General features: G+C 42.1%; 1 protein-coding gene across 2 annotated transcripts in view; it reads right to left on the reverse strand.

Moving 5' to 3' along the window:
* The window catches only part of SLC24A3 (solute carrier family 24 member 3), a 511,438-nt gene that overhangs the window by 103,594 nt on the left and 392,457 nt on the right, over window positions 1-15,387 (reverse strand). The gene's annotated exons all lie outside the window — the stretch shown is intronic.

Raw genomic sequence — 15,387 nt, forward strand, 5'->3', positions numbered from 1 at the left:
GTGGTTGGCATAGAGATGTGATATTCCAAACCCTTTCCAGTGAAGCACTTGCTGCCCAGCTGCAGAGGTGTGCTCCTCAGGTGGCTTCCACCTGTCAGTCTTTCTGGGCTGGGTCTGCCTTGGCTGCTGAGAGCTGCCTAGCCCAGTCATGACCTGCCTGGGAGAATGACTCCTCCTGGAGAGGTACTGGTATAAGGTTCTGGAAGACTAGCCCTAACATGAGTCATATTTGTTCCAGATCTTTGCCAGGTTGGCTGGGACTTTGGTGAGCCTGCATCACAGCTTGACTTCATCTTCCTCCCCATTCCCTTCACAGACATTGATCTCTAAAGAATATTTTGCATCTCAAACTCTGTCTCAGTACCTGCTTTCAGAAAACATGGATCATTAACATATGATCCATTCATTTAAATGTTCTGAACTCTGCTCTGGGTTTTTCCCTAATAGAATTAAAAAAAAAAATGACACACACACACACACACACACACACACACACACACACACACACACCCCTAAACTAAACCAAATGACAACAAAATCAATAGGAAAAGGAATTAAATCACTTGGTAAGAAAGATCTCCTATCCCACAGAGATCTGTTCAAGGATGACACTAAATACCACATATTTTGTGAAATTAAAGCTTAAAAGATTATGGCTTACAAAAAGATTATGGCTTGGATGATGAGTAAACAGAAAAGATTTACTAATCACAACACATACAGACACACACACACATCGCCAGCAAATTTCAATTTGGATTGTTATATGCTAACCCAGTGGATCATTTGATCTTCCCTGAAGGCTCCTTCTAATTTGGTTCATTATTCATTTTCAGGCTTAGTGTTCATAGCAGAGTGATCTAGGCCAGAGAGCTACCTGGGGAACAGGCAAGGCTATAGCAGCTGTAAAGCTGGTGGCATTTCAATCTGCACACACACACAGCATTCTTAGGGACCTTACTATCATAGGTTGCACTTTATTCCTCCTACAGATTGGGCTGCAAATTTGATTAATGAGAGCCTGCTGTAAAATAAATAGCACTTGCTCTCCCTGTATCCACCGCTCAGACTGGTGACCCAGAATAACAGGGGCAAAGTTGGTAATAAAGGAAAAATACCATAGGAATACTGCACTGGGGCAGAATATAGCCATAGGTCATTTTCAGTGAGTACTTACTAGATATCTAGTGCCATTCTTTATATGTATTCACTCATTTGACTAGTGCAATGACCCCATGAAGTAAAGCTATCATTAACCCATCTTATGGATGAGAAAACCGATGCTCAGAGAATTTAAATAATTTGCTCAATGTCACACAGGTAGCACGTGGCAGAGAAGGAACTCACTTCCAACAGGACTCCAAATTCCACTGTCAATCACATCTTTTCAAGATGCGACTACATTCAACCCCCACAATTCTACAAAAATAGCAAAAAATGCAGAATCCAATTTTCTGCCTGGCTGCAGACTCTAATGAGGGTTACCAGTTTCAGAGGAATATTGTAGACAGATTGGGTTGGGTATAAGTACCTTAGATGTCAGTCTAAATTCTAAGTCTTAGTCTAAGTTCTATGAAAGTCTGGCTGTCAAGGAGACCTCAAGTCAATCACCCATTGAAGGGGTCCTGGATCTCCCAGGACTATTTATTGATCCTGTACAATTAAGCCATTGGCTGCAAACAGTCTGTCCAAACACTGATGGATTTTACAACATAGCAACCAGGTGGTTAGTCAAGTTTCCTGCAGTTGAAAATCTGAGAGGCTTATTCTTCTGCCTGCCACATATGCAAAGATGGCCATTAATGGTGGGCTGTTTTGAGCCACATACTCAGGCTCTGTTCTCATCAGCACTTATATCTATAATTTAGAAATGGATCAATCTTCATCGGATAGTCAAAAGATGAAAATTGGCTCCACCCTCTTAATGTTGAAACTGTTTATCAGATATGTGGGCATTCACAACTGGGAGACAGAGCTCTCACTGTGTGAGAAGATCAAGATTTAAAGAGGTGTCAACAACCTGTACTGAGACAAAAAAACAGGGTGTAAGAGGGATGAATGCAAAAAAATCTCATCTATAAAATATAGAACAGGGAGGGTGGTGCGTGGGAAGAACACTTAGAGATTGGAGCTGCTCGAAAGTCCCCAAGAGCTAAGTGTAAAAGCCAGCTGCTACATGGGCCAATGCAGCTTCAGCTGGGTGAGAGGGTGATTCATATGATGGGGAAGAGGTGGGTATCTCTCTGAACTCAGCATTCATCTTTGTACATTGAGAGAACATTATCCTCCAGGACTGGTCCCATTCTAGAATAGAGAACTTGACCAAGTGTGAACATCCTAGGAAGGGATAGAGGTCTTGAAGCCAAATTCCACAAAAACAGTTGAGGGAACCAAGAGAGCCAGGGAACAATTTCCACTGTGAATGTAAAAGAAGACTGGGGATTGGCTTGAGATCTGGCTTTTATTATTGATACAATAGGGAATAGCTGTATTTTTTTGGAACAGGAAATGCAGAAATGGAACCTATTGCCATATATTCCAGGGAGGGAGAATCCAGCACAATATTGTGAAGAACTCTTTAAAAAATTAATAGAAGTGCCTTGCAAAAGGCACTCTGTGTCACTGAGTGTCCAGTCATTGAGGATGGATAGATACTCAATCATGATGATTGTTTATCCAAAAGTCAATCACCAAATAGATCTCAAGGACTTTTTCGGCACTGGGAGATAGCAAGAAACAAAAGTGATAAAACTGCCTACCCCTATGAAATAACCATTGGTGGAAGGTGTGTACTACACACATAGCAAATTATATTGCATGTTCTATGATGATACATACTACAAGGGAATATAAGGCAGAGAAAAGGGACCATGGGTTCTGGGAGGAGAAGTACATGAACTTGGGAGCGTAGGATGACCTAGAAAGATAACCCCAAGATGAAGGAGTGAGTGTGAAGATGTCTGCGGCAGGTTGTCCTGAAAGAAGGAAGAACAGTTACAAAGGCTAAAACATGGTGTATTTGGAAAACAGGAAGGAGACCGAAGAGGCTAGAGGAGATCTGGTGAAGGGATAGCTATGGACGTTCCCTTCCCAGAAGGTGACCACAGGCTCCAATTCTGTCTTCTATGTCAAGACTGAAGATATCTATTCTCTGTTTAATCAATGGCAAAAGCAAGATCTCAGATCAAACTCCAGAGTCTAAGAGGCATCAGGACCTGAGAAGGCACCATTTAGCTTTTGTTCTGAGTACCATAAGCTCCTGTTGGAGGCATGAACAGAATGGTGATACCTTAGACTTTCAGACATCACTCTGGTTGCATTGTGGGGCACAGAGCACAAAAGGATGTAAAAAGAAACAGGGAGATAACTGAGGGGCTACTGCAGTAATCCCTGGAAGAGATGATGACAGCTTGTCCAGGGTGGTAGCAGAAGTGTGAGAAGTGCTAAAATTCTAGATGTATTTTGAAGGTAAATCCAGCAGGAATTTCAAATAACTCTGATAGAGAATATAGGCTATGCAGTCAACCAAAGATGACTGGAGGGTTTATCTGAGCCCCTAGAAAGATAAAGGCACCACTTACTTAGCAGACTCAGGAGCAGCAGGTTTTGGAGAAAAGTCAAAAGTTCAAATTTGAATATATTTGAGATGTCAAGTAGGTGACTGGAGATAGGATGCTGGAATCATAAACATATGGATGGTATTTAAAGTCATGAGCCTGGAAGTACGTGAAGAGAAAGGGGTGGTCAAAAGACTGAACACTGCAGTGTGGAGATGAGGAAAAACCAACCAGAGGCTGAGAAAGGGCATCAAGAGGTAGAAGAACACCTGTCAGTGTGGAGTCTAGAGGCCAAAGGAGAACAGTGTTTCCAAGAGGGAGTTGGTAGCTTTGCTGGGTGCTGCAGTTATATGACTGATGAAGATGTCTGAGAACCAGTGTTGGGTTTAACCACATGGAGGTCACCAGAGACTTTGACAAGAGCAATTACAATGAAGTGAAGGGGCATAAGTTGATTGGAGTGGTATCAAGATCCCCTCAAGGAAAACCCTATTGTGAGAAAATTTGGACAGAATGATCCCTAATATCTTCTCTGATTCCTAAGATACTACATTTTTATTATGATTTCCTTCCTGAAGGAAGGTGTGGTTAGCAGAAGGTCAGCTGAAGAGGAATAATCTGCTCCAGTTTGTGAAGGTCAAAAGTTTTTGGAGAAGTTTTGACTTTGACCAAATGTTGTGCACTGACCGAGTCTATTTTCTCATTTTGGTCCACCCATTCAGTGGCTTTACTGATGAAAATAGGCTACTGTGCTACAGAATACTGACTGGGGAACTGGAAATCCTGGTGGAGGTTTCAGATTGATTTCTGTTTTCAAAGGATCTCAGTAGGTCACAGTCCCCTCCTTTCCATTCTCTATCCTAATTACTACACTAATGACAGATGTGAATTTCACTTTAATGACTGAGAAAGAGAGAAGTGAGGAATCTGGCAGAGTAGAAAGGCTGGATGAGATTCATCTTTTTTCCCCTCTAAATTTGGTCCACACCTATTGAATTTGCAGCATTTATTTTGGTAGAATTTTCCAAAAGTTTTCTTTCTGGGATAGAGTACTCAGATCTAGATCTATCAGGGTATTCCAGCTTCTCCTTCTTCTCATTCTTGAAAGAGGAATTTGGCATGTAGAATGGAATTTGGATCTAGAATGCCTCCCAAAGGTGCATGTGTTAAAGGATTGGTCCCCAGGGTGGTGCTATTGGAAGATGGTAGAACCTTTGAGAGGGGAAGTATTGGAAGATCCTTAGGTGATTGGGACATGGCATTGAAGGGTATTGTGGGACCCCGGACCCTTTTTCTTCCTCTCTTCTGCTTCCTTGCCATGAGGTGAGCAGTTTCACTCTGTTGCATGCTGGGCTGCCTTACCACAGGCCCAGAAGCAACGGGGTCAACTAGTCTTAGACTGGGGCCTCCAAGCTGTGTGCCAAAATAAATATTTTCTATTGAAAATATTTCTTAAGGTACTGGGAATTGAATCCAGGGTCTTGCATGTGTTAGGCAAGCATTCTATCAAGCCCAACCCTTTCTCTTTATAAGTTGATTATCTTAAGCATTTTGTTATAGTGATGGGAAAGTGACTAACACAGATTTGTTAGTTAAAATAGCTTTGCACATAAAACTAGTATTTCCCTATGTGGGCATAGGAGAATGGATGGTACATCCTCTGCAGTGTTCCATAATGTGGTGGGTGGAAGACAAGGTGGTATCCTGTCTTAGTCTCCTCTGTATCAGTCATTCCATTCACATAGGCTGGATATCAAGCTTCTAGGGACTGTGAGTTTTCCTGAGCATTCTCTGCCTGCCAAGTCCTGCTCTGCTCTCATGTGGAACAGGCTGGATTTGCTGAAGAGTCATACCTACAGGGGTCAATTATCCACCAGAGACTAACAGGAATTGGTATATAAACACCTCAGTACCCTCGCCTCTCAGGGTGTGTTACCTGCCATCTTCCAAAATTCTCCCAGGGGGCTGAGTTGTGTCCAGAGCAGTGATCTGCTTAGTAACACACATTTGGCTGCCTTCTTTCTCTCCTCTGTCTCTGTCTTACCCTCCCACCCAGTGTTTCCAAGGATCCAGTTCAAAATAAATTTCATTGTTAAGTCTTTGTCTAAGGACCTGCTTCTAGGGCATACAAAATTGGACATGGAAGGAAGGCTCCAAGATCCTGTGTCCAAAGATTCTTGTCATTTCTCTCTGACCATCTCTACCAGAAGGCAGAGTGGGTAGCTGCCTAGAGGTTGTAGCCTACAGCTGTGCATGTGTGGGAGCCCAGCCCAGCCTTACCATGATGTCTCTAGGTCAAAGAGGGGTGAGCCAGGATCATCTCACAGGCTTATTTTAGTATCAGTGTTCAACACCCGGAGAAGAGAAATTGTAGCCATGCAACCCCCATGTTTCTCTGTCTTAGTAAAATACTGTTTGGAAAAAAAAAAAAGTACAAAAAGAAAAGAGAAAAAGAAAGGAGAGAATAAAGAAGACGTGGAGGAGGATAATGGGGAGAGGGGAGAGAGGCAGAAGAAGACAAAAGAGAAAGAAAACAAAGAGAAAGAAAAAACCCATAAACTTTCAGGAAAAGACTATTTCATTGGAATTGAAATGATGGTCCCTAGCTAGCTCATAAAGAAAATAAATAAGCATTTTTCTACCCCATTTTTCTCTGGTATGCAGTTTGAGACTAGCATATTGACTCAGTCTACAACTTGATGATTTGTGGTTATTACCAAGATGGGTGAATGCTTATTTAATTTGATGGCAAACACTGCAAGGTTCCAGTGGCTGTTATTGCTTCTACCCGACTCACAGGAGTACAGAGACCCTCAAACCAAACACTTTTGTTCTCAAAGTCTTTTTTTCAGAGAAAGAACTCTCTCCCACTATTTAACCATAATAAGCATGAGGGCAGCTAGCAGAGAAAAGACACATTTATGTAAAGTACCTTAACTAGAGGCAAGTTACCCAAGTTAAAAATGGTTGCACTGGTATTTTATTCTACAACATAAAATGCATGAGCCTAATGTTTCCTTAAAAATTGAGATTCTAAGAGCAGCCAGGTCCTGCTTTTAATAATGAACAAGGGAGAAATCATCACTGATTGTTCCTTGATATCATTTCCTTCATAATATGGTCAGAGGGGGGCATGAAACAATAACTGTCCCCTTCCTAGGCTTCATACTTTATTTTCCCTGAATCATAAGGAGAGTTTGGGGGACACTATGCATTGGTTTCATCAAGTTTTCCAAGTCTCCCTCTAAAGCCTCCTGTATTTGAATCCTTCTCTTTGGAGGGAGGGAGGGGTTGTGTCATCAGCCTTGCATTTTCTTCTCCAACTGTGAGGTCCTCATTCATTGATGGCTTAGCATGTGGGATGTCTGCCATTCTCCAACACATCCACTTCATGAAATCCTCCATCTTTGTGCCAGATTTTCAGCTTCACTTTGCTATCAGTTTGTATTTTTATGGAATGTTACAACTTCCAACAAATGACCATAAACTGGACAGAGGCTGATGGAATGGATAGGAAGAGATGCTACTGTTAAGAAGTGAAAGATTTTTGAAGTGGTTAGTTCATTAATGAACACTGTGTATGTTAACAACTTTGTGTGCCCATGCAACCTGCCAATGGCAGTGACTCAAATAATGAACACCATGCTTAGATCAATGAGGTCCCCTGACTTCACCACCCATCATAGTCTTTTTTTGTCCACTTAAAAAATATGTTGTTCTTTTTTAAAGAGCCTTATTGTGACATGGTGCTTCTCTAGAAACAACAAAAACATGCCTGCAAAATGGAGTGCTGCTAATCTGCAGAGAAAAGTTGTTGACTTAGTTATGCTTATTCATAAAATGTGTGTATTAACAAATGGTGAGGTCACCAACAGAACAACTTTAACTCACACTATGGGATGCATTGGATCTTGAAGTCTGTATAATGCATTTGGCAGTTAATCTGTAGACCTGTAACTTCACACTTCATGTGGCTTTGAATGGGTATTTAAATCTTATGCTGCTAATGAATATTCATATGGTCATGTCTTTTTCTCTCCACCCTTAGTCCCATTTTACTATCATAAAAGGAAGAAAATACCATAAGAATCAGCTTGTCTGATAAATTGAGGCATCTACTAGAGATTATCATCTGCAAACATGAATAAAAAATAAACTGAAAGATTGCTATGGGAGTTGGAATAAAAGATTATTTCTACCTGGTGAGATCAGAGAAGGCTTTTTGAAGGAAGTGACATTAAATACAGCCTTGAAGAACAAAATTTACTTGCTACTTGCACTTTTTAAATTGGAGATGGTGTAGAGGGAACAGAGATGAAAAAGGGCATTCCATCTAGGAGTAAAAATACATATACACAAGCACATACCCAGACACAGGAAAATGAGGTCAGATGCGATGATCAGTTCATTTCTACTGTAAATGTGGATAAATGAAAGCCAGTCAGAAGTAAAAGATGCATATTGGGATGTGAACATGGAAGGAGGACCTTGAAGATGAGGGGCAAAATCAGAGTGAATGTGAACATGGACTTGAGAGAGTAGAGAAACAGTGGCAAAGGGACCCTGCTAGACCAGCTGACTGAGGAAGAAGGTCTGTGCTGGATGGTATAAGCAACTTGGAAAGGAAGGGACAGATGTGAGAAATGCCATGATGGAAGAATTGATCAGATTTGACAACAGGCTTGGTATGGAGAATTTTCCGTGAGACTGAGGCTTAATCACAAGTCACAGAAACCATAGGATGGTAAGATCTGATGACCATCTGTAAACTACATCCGGAGGATGGGAGGAAGGAATGTCAAGGCTAAGGATGAAGAGTGGAGTTCCCAGTGAAGGAGGATGGCATGTGATTAGATGAGACAATTCCATGTAATGGCATAACTAGTGCAGTTCTGCAGGGAAGGACTGTCATTACCTGGAGGCAAGAGCAGAGGGATTTTAGGAGGAAGAAAGTATTCTGTAGAGCAAAGCAGCTGGAAAGGATGCCCAATGGGAAAATCTCACAGGATTTGTGTCTTAGAGGAGATCTTTGGGGAGCTTGAAGAACTGACTTTAATTGGCAACCAGGGCAGGAGAAGGAAACATCAAGTGCTATGGGTTCTCAAGGAATATCTTTGAATTGACTCATATTTCTGGTGACTTTCTTAAAGATAACCATCTGGATCCATTCATCTGTCTCTTCTCCATACCTGTGTGTTTCTTCATTCATTCATGAAGGGGCCTGAGGGACTGCAGAGGTGTGTGGACACACAGGTACATCAGGTATAAAGTACAACTTGTTCACACATTTTCCACCTACACAGTGGAATAGTGGAAGGATGCTGGGCATGAAGTGGAACAATGGGAATCAAGTCACCTTCTGACAGCGACAAGCTGTGTGGGCTTGGACAGGCCACTTCCCCTTCTGAGAATTAGTTCAAAATTACAGAAAGCACCATATGGTTTCTAACATCCTTCTAGGTTAATATCATCCTTTAACGGTTCATGACCTTTCCTGACTTTCTTCCTTCTACATCCTCCATCCTACATGTTCCTCATGTCCCTGTGTTCCTCTGACCTCCCTCCTACACACAAGGAACATGCAAATGCTTTCTATTTATATTTATGGACAGAGAAGAGGTTACTTCCTTGGGCTCTAAAAATTCACTCACTAAAGTAGTCAGATGAATACCATTTGTGAAACAGATTCAAATTTAGTGAGAGGCCTTAGAGCTTTATTGGAGGTGGGAATTCACTACGATAAATTTGTGCTTCTGCGTTTCAACACTGAAATATTTTTAAACACCCTGAGATGTGGAATAAAAACAAAATCAATACCAACTTCTATTTCCTTTATGGACACTGCCTTAGCCAATGTCAACCAGAATCTTCTTGGCTGTAAAATAAGCTCATTTAAATGATATAAGACACTAGTGCCCTTTATTGGAAGCCTCCAAGCACTCCGCAAACAGTAACTAAAACATGACAAGTTCATGCACGTTGGAAGTAACATGTCCACGTGCAGCCCATGCAGGCAGGCACATTCACCTACACCCTGGGAGAACTTTCAGGAACAGGATCCTGTTGATCATAGAGCTTAGGCATGCTATAACAGTCCTGTTTCATGTCAATAGAAACAGGGAGGCTACTTAGTTTGACCAACATTCTTTTGCTTGGCCATGGTGAGTCATGGCCAAAGAGTGAGTTCATTCCTCGGGTTGTCAGGAGGCCTAGGCTGAAGATGTTCCCAGGATTTTACGAGAGTATTCCCACTCTGGGAATTCAGGGCCGAGTGTCAGAATGACCTAGAAGGTGGACACAACTGAACAGAGCAAGGAGGGCAGGTGAGGTGCAGACCCCTCCCTTCAAATCCCACCAAATCTCTTGCTACTGCTTGAAGCCACCACTGAGTGGAAGAGCTGGAACAAAAAGCAGTCTGATAGGTATGATATTTTTATTTTCTTCTTTTTCTTTTCAAAGGTATTAAATTTACTAGTTTTGACTTGGCAAGTTCAATGGATTGATTTATGGGGGAAAATGAAGCTTAAAAACTCAATGGTTGTGACATGCTGGGGAAGATATTGAAAAATCAGGTCACTAAACAGAGGCTCCACAGGTAGAAGTCAGAAAGCCTACATTGTAAAGAATGTATTTTTAAAAAGAAGGTGGCCCATGCTATGGCTCTAGATGAACAAATCCAGTGATGATTCTTACAGCGGGTTTGTGGTACTGACCTTCATCTCTTAATGGTAGTCGATGTAAATTGCTCAGAATCATAAGAATCAATTGAAGTCAGCTTCAAGAACTCACACATTGTTATCATACTGTAGCATCAAGGCTACATTTTATTTTTAAAAAGAAGAAAGGAAAAAAAAAATCAGTGGAGAAAGTTAGTACAAGTCCTAACTGGAAACAGGATATTTAGAAAGTGGATTTAAATAATTTTTTTTAAATCACAAGAGAAAGAACTAGAAATAAGCACAATGCAAAAGCCTTTAAACACCAGACAGTTGGAGGTGAACTGGGTAAGTATAAGCTTAAATTAACTCTGATCAACCAAATGTTTTATACAGCTGGTGCAAATCATGTCTTTGTTTGGTCAAAGAGCACTGCTAACTATCTAGGGGTGCCCCAGATCCAGGATCATTCTGGGATTTAGATAAAGCCATTGTGGCTTGTTACTTTTTGCTAATATTATTTGATTGTTAAAAGTCAGATGCCCGAGGCAGTAACATAGGGAATTAGGGACATAGATGTTTGTACCAGCAGAAATGTGTCTGATTCCTGCCATCTGTTTACTAGCAAATCCTTGATATCTTGGAGGTTGGTTTTTATTTTGTCAAATCCTTTCTGTATCTACTACCCATCTACTACTGGGTGACAAATCACCCCCAAAATTCACAACTTCAAGCAATAAACATTTACTATCTCATGGAGTTTCTGAAGATAGGGAATTTTGAAGGGACTGAGTTGGGTTATTTCAACTCAATGTCTCATTAGATCACAGTAAAGATGTTGCTTGGGGCCACAGTCATCTGATGATGTAGTGGAGTGGGAGGATCTGTCTGCTTCTAAGTTGGTTTACTCACACATGGCTGGCAAGTTTGTGTTGTTGGCAGGAAGCCTCAGTTTCTCACTGTGTAGATCTCCCCACAGGGCTACTTGAGTGTCCTCATAACATGGCTGCTTTCCCCAGAGCAAATGGTCCGAGGGATGCAAAAGGTAAAATGGCTTTTCTAAGTAGCCTCAGAAGCCACACACCACCATTTTCACAATACACAACCAGATAGACGGATCAGCCCTTTTCATTGTAGAAGGGGAATAATAAAGCCTAAATACCTGAAGGCTGGAGTCAATGGGACACTCGCTTGAAGGGTGGACACCCACATTGATCAAATGTCCTCACTTTTTGAATTTGTGTTATGACATGGGATAAATAAGAAAATATATGTAATGCTTTTTGTGTTGCACTTAGCTCTCCACAAATTCTGCCCTTGTGGAAAAGGATCTAGGCCAACTCTAACCTGGTCTAAACTCTAAAACCAAGGTGTACACTCAGTTTAGGCACCAAGGACAGAGTCAGGAAAGTAAAGGAAACTCAGTCGTAATAGAAAGCTGACAAATGAGAAGTTGGAAAAGCACTGGTTAAATGGTTATTTAATTACAGAAGGTAGAAGAACAAGGGGTTATTCTCAGCCCTGATTTCAAATATTTCAACCTGTTGTTCATGATAAACAACCAGACAGACCAATCAAATTCTAATACTTCAGCACACAAACTTGACTTCCCAATTTAATTCTTGTACCTAGAAATAGCACGAACCATGGTCAGACAAAGTGTTTCAATGTGGAAATGGAAGGGGAAGGAGAACGGTCCCCACAGGAGGGATGGCAAATACTAAAGCACAGGACCGCTAAGAAAAACGGTCAGTTGTAAGAAGTGAATGCTAAGAATTTGAGGGGAAAAAAGGATGGAATTTGGAGTCGGGCAATGAGAAGATGAGGGATAGAGCCAATGGGCTGTCTAAACTTTCAGGAAAGGCCAAGTGAAGGGGAGGTGCCTTAGAATGAGGATGCGGAGCTAGGGAGACTGAAGGAAGACCGAGGGTTAAATGTGGGAATTCTTTGGAGCCTGAAATTGAGGATTGTGAGTAAACATGTAAAGGCATCCACGGCTCTGGTGGAGACTCATATTTGGGTAGTGTTATAGGTAGGTGTGTGCCACATGGCATTAAGCTGATTCAGAACCATCTACTACCTTAAGAGATTTAGGTTAAGACTTGGATTTCTGACTCCTTACTACTCTCTGTGATGTCTCACTAAAGACAATACACCCAGGTCCAGCAGATTCCAAGAACATGGTCCTAATTGGGACCAGACCCCTCACCAGTGCCTCAGGACCCCACACCCAGAACTTCCTGGCCCCAGGCCACTGCAGCATTGTGCCTTTCTGTCAGCCTCAGGGTCTTTGCATCACAATTCATGCAGCCTGGAATTTCTAGGTTTTCACATGACTCCTCCCTCAGACCAGTCAGGTCTCAGACCCAAAATTCCCTCCTCAGAGGCCTCTATTCTGCCCATCTGTGGTGGTCCCTTTCAAGACCTTCCCTCTTACCAGGCAGTGGTATTACCCTATTTTACTGTTTTCTAAAATTACAGTATTGATTTGTTTACTCATTGATTGCCTGTCCATCTTCCCTCTCTGAGCATACAAGCACCAGTGTCCTGTCACGTCTTGATCACTGTCATGCACCCAAGCAATGAAACTGTCCTTTAGCACTTTAATTGCTCACTGATCGAGTAAGGAATTGGACTTGGTAGTGTCTGGGGATCATAAAAACTTTTGTTCCCCTTCATGAGATGAAAGCATCAGAAACTCAAGTTTTCCTTGGAAGTTCTTTCACAGACCTGTGAATGATGGGGCTCAGTGCATGTCCAGAAATAACAGAGATGACAGCCCAGTTGTTCTCATGTGTACAAGGCTCAGGGTGAACCGGAACACCAGAACAGCTGCTGTTGGCACCCCAGGAATTCACAGCCTCTTTTTAGATTATGGGCATACCTGGTTTCAAGGCTGGTGAAAGTACACTTAGTTCTGAAATGAACAAAGGATTTAACGGGACACAAAAACTGAAGGGAAAATATGTGCCCAAACTCTAAAAGCTACAGGAAAGCTTTTCTCTCTTCTGATGGAGAAAAAGACTTCCTGCTTTCAAACAACTGCCAAGTAATTTGACAATAGTCAGCCCACTGAGTGAACAGGCATTCAGGCTCTCAAAGGATTTGGTCACAAATATGAAGTTATTCTGGACAATTTATGAAGTCTATTGATTCCACTGCTGATGGGGCCCATCTGATACTTGAGTCCCCCAAACAGGTAAACAGACTCAGCAATATCCACTATCAACCCCCTTTCCACATTGATCTGTTCTCTTTGGAAAAGGAGAGAAAATAGCGTTTGGAGATGCAAAACTTCGGCATATACCATCATTTCCTGCTAAGCTGTCTGAAATAATTTCTCCATCAGAAAGAAAAAGAGGCTTCCTGTGGCTTTCAGAGTTTGGGTACCTCATGCTCTGCTGAGTTTATCTATTCAGTGAGCAGACACAGTGGTGTGGCCAGGAGTGCTCAGACCAAGACCACTCAGAATTGAAGCGCAGGACTGAGGACTTGGTTAGTCAGGCCCCACTATGGCCAAATCAGAGTCAGAGATTTAATTATACCTAAGAATCCTTTTACTTCTAATTCACTCTTGGGGTTTTGTTGGATAAACTTCAATACAGAGCTGGAAAGGGAGTGACATTTCCAAAGAGACTGGAATCCTGACTTCTTTTACTAGGATCTAGTTTCATATTCTTTGGGTACTTGCCAAGCTTCTCCTGAGAAATCTGTCTGGGGTGAACCATGGTATGGATGGGATAAACTCACCTTGGCTGGCAGATGCTCCCAGAGGTAGCAGAAAAGGGTCTGTCAGCAAGCTGGCCTTCAATTGCCACATACTCATTTGTTGTCCCATGAGCATAGGGAGAGCTGGTCTCTACTGTTCCTTCAACCAGCTGTATTGGACATACCCATTTGTCACAGACAAGGAACAGGGATTTTGTGTATATGGAAAGAGCTCTTTGGGTATTGCTGTGTGTGAAAAGGGAATTTCAAGTCAAGTTGTGCTTAGCATAGGGGACTGCTTTAGAATAAACAGTGGGGAGTAGGCTACAGCTTGGATTCTGGAATTGACCAAACCTGGGTCTGAAATGTGAATTGTACACTATTACTTGGGTGGCAATGCAAACCAGCCATGCTTCAACTTTATAAAGGAGAGTCTCAGGCAGCTTTCTGGATAGATGAGAAGGTTGAGGGCTTTTCTAATGCCATTACCTTATTAGCAATGGGGGTTTGAGTGTGGAATGGGTGGTCAAAATTTCCCCCAAGATGACCACTGGCACTGACACCGTTCATTTATGTCTTTGTTTTCCTGTCTGTAGAATAAGGCAATGATAGTACTTTCTTCAAGGGGTTCTAGAGAAGGTTAAATAAAATATGTGTAAAGAACATAGTGAAACAGTACCCAGGAGCCCTCAGTACATGTTAGAAATAATAACTTAAAATGAATACTGCTACTCATATTACCATTCAGCTTTTATTATCAGTGGAAAATAAGAATAACATCCACCTTATTGCAATCACATGCTGATAGTCTAATTTTAAGTAAATGTTGTTAACTGAAATCTCTGTTAACACACCCATATAGTGGTGTGTTACTCTTTGAAACAGAACTATTTATATGGGATATGGATCACATTGTTCTGAGGAAAACGTGAACTCACACCACCCCTCTTTCCAGGAGAACCCCAGCAGTTCACACACTCCAACTTGCAGGATGCTGGAATCCACCCTCCCAACGTGTCCCACAACAACAGACATTCTGAAACTCCAGGAACCCTTGCAGGAGTCATGTTTCAGTGCTCCTCTGAAAATGGGCTGCCTTGAGCCTGGGGCCTCTGTGGAATAACCAGGATGACATTGGTGACTTTTCTTTGGTTTTGACAACAGGGCAGGGTGAGAAGGGGAAAGTGGCAGTGTCAGATGTGACCTTTGTGGGAGCAGGAAGGGAGGGTGCAGATGCCCAGACTCTGGATGTGTGGCTTTTTCTTCCTATTTGTTCCCCAGATGGAGGGAATTCCAGCTCCTTGACCTCTCACTCACTAAGGTTTCGGTATTTTTCAGGACAGAGCATCGGATCAGGGGCACCAAAGGGACAGGGGATGTCTGAAGAGCAGCTGCAGAGCCCAAAAATAGAGCTGGGGCTTCAAGGAAAGAGGCCCCTTGGAAAAGAGGGCCTGCATTTCCCAGAC

This window comes from Sciurus vulgaris (genome assembly GCF_902686455.1).
Source record: "Sciurus vulgaris genome assembly, chromosome: 2".
NCBI classification, from domain to species: Eukaryota; Metazoa; Chordata; class Mammalia; order Rodentia; family Sciuridae; genus Sciurus; species Sciurus vulgaris.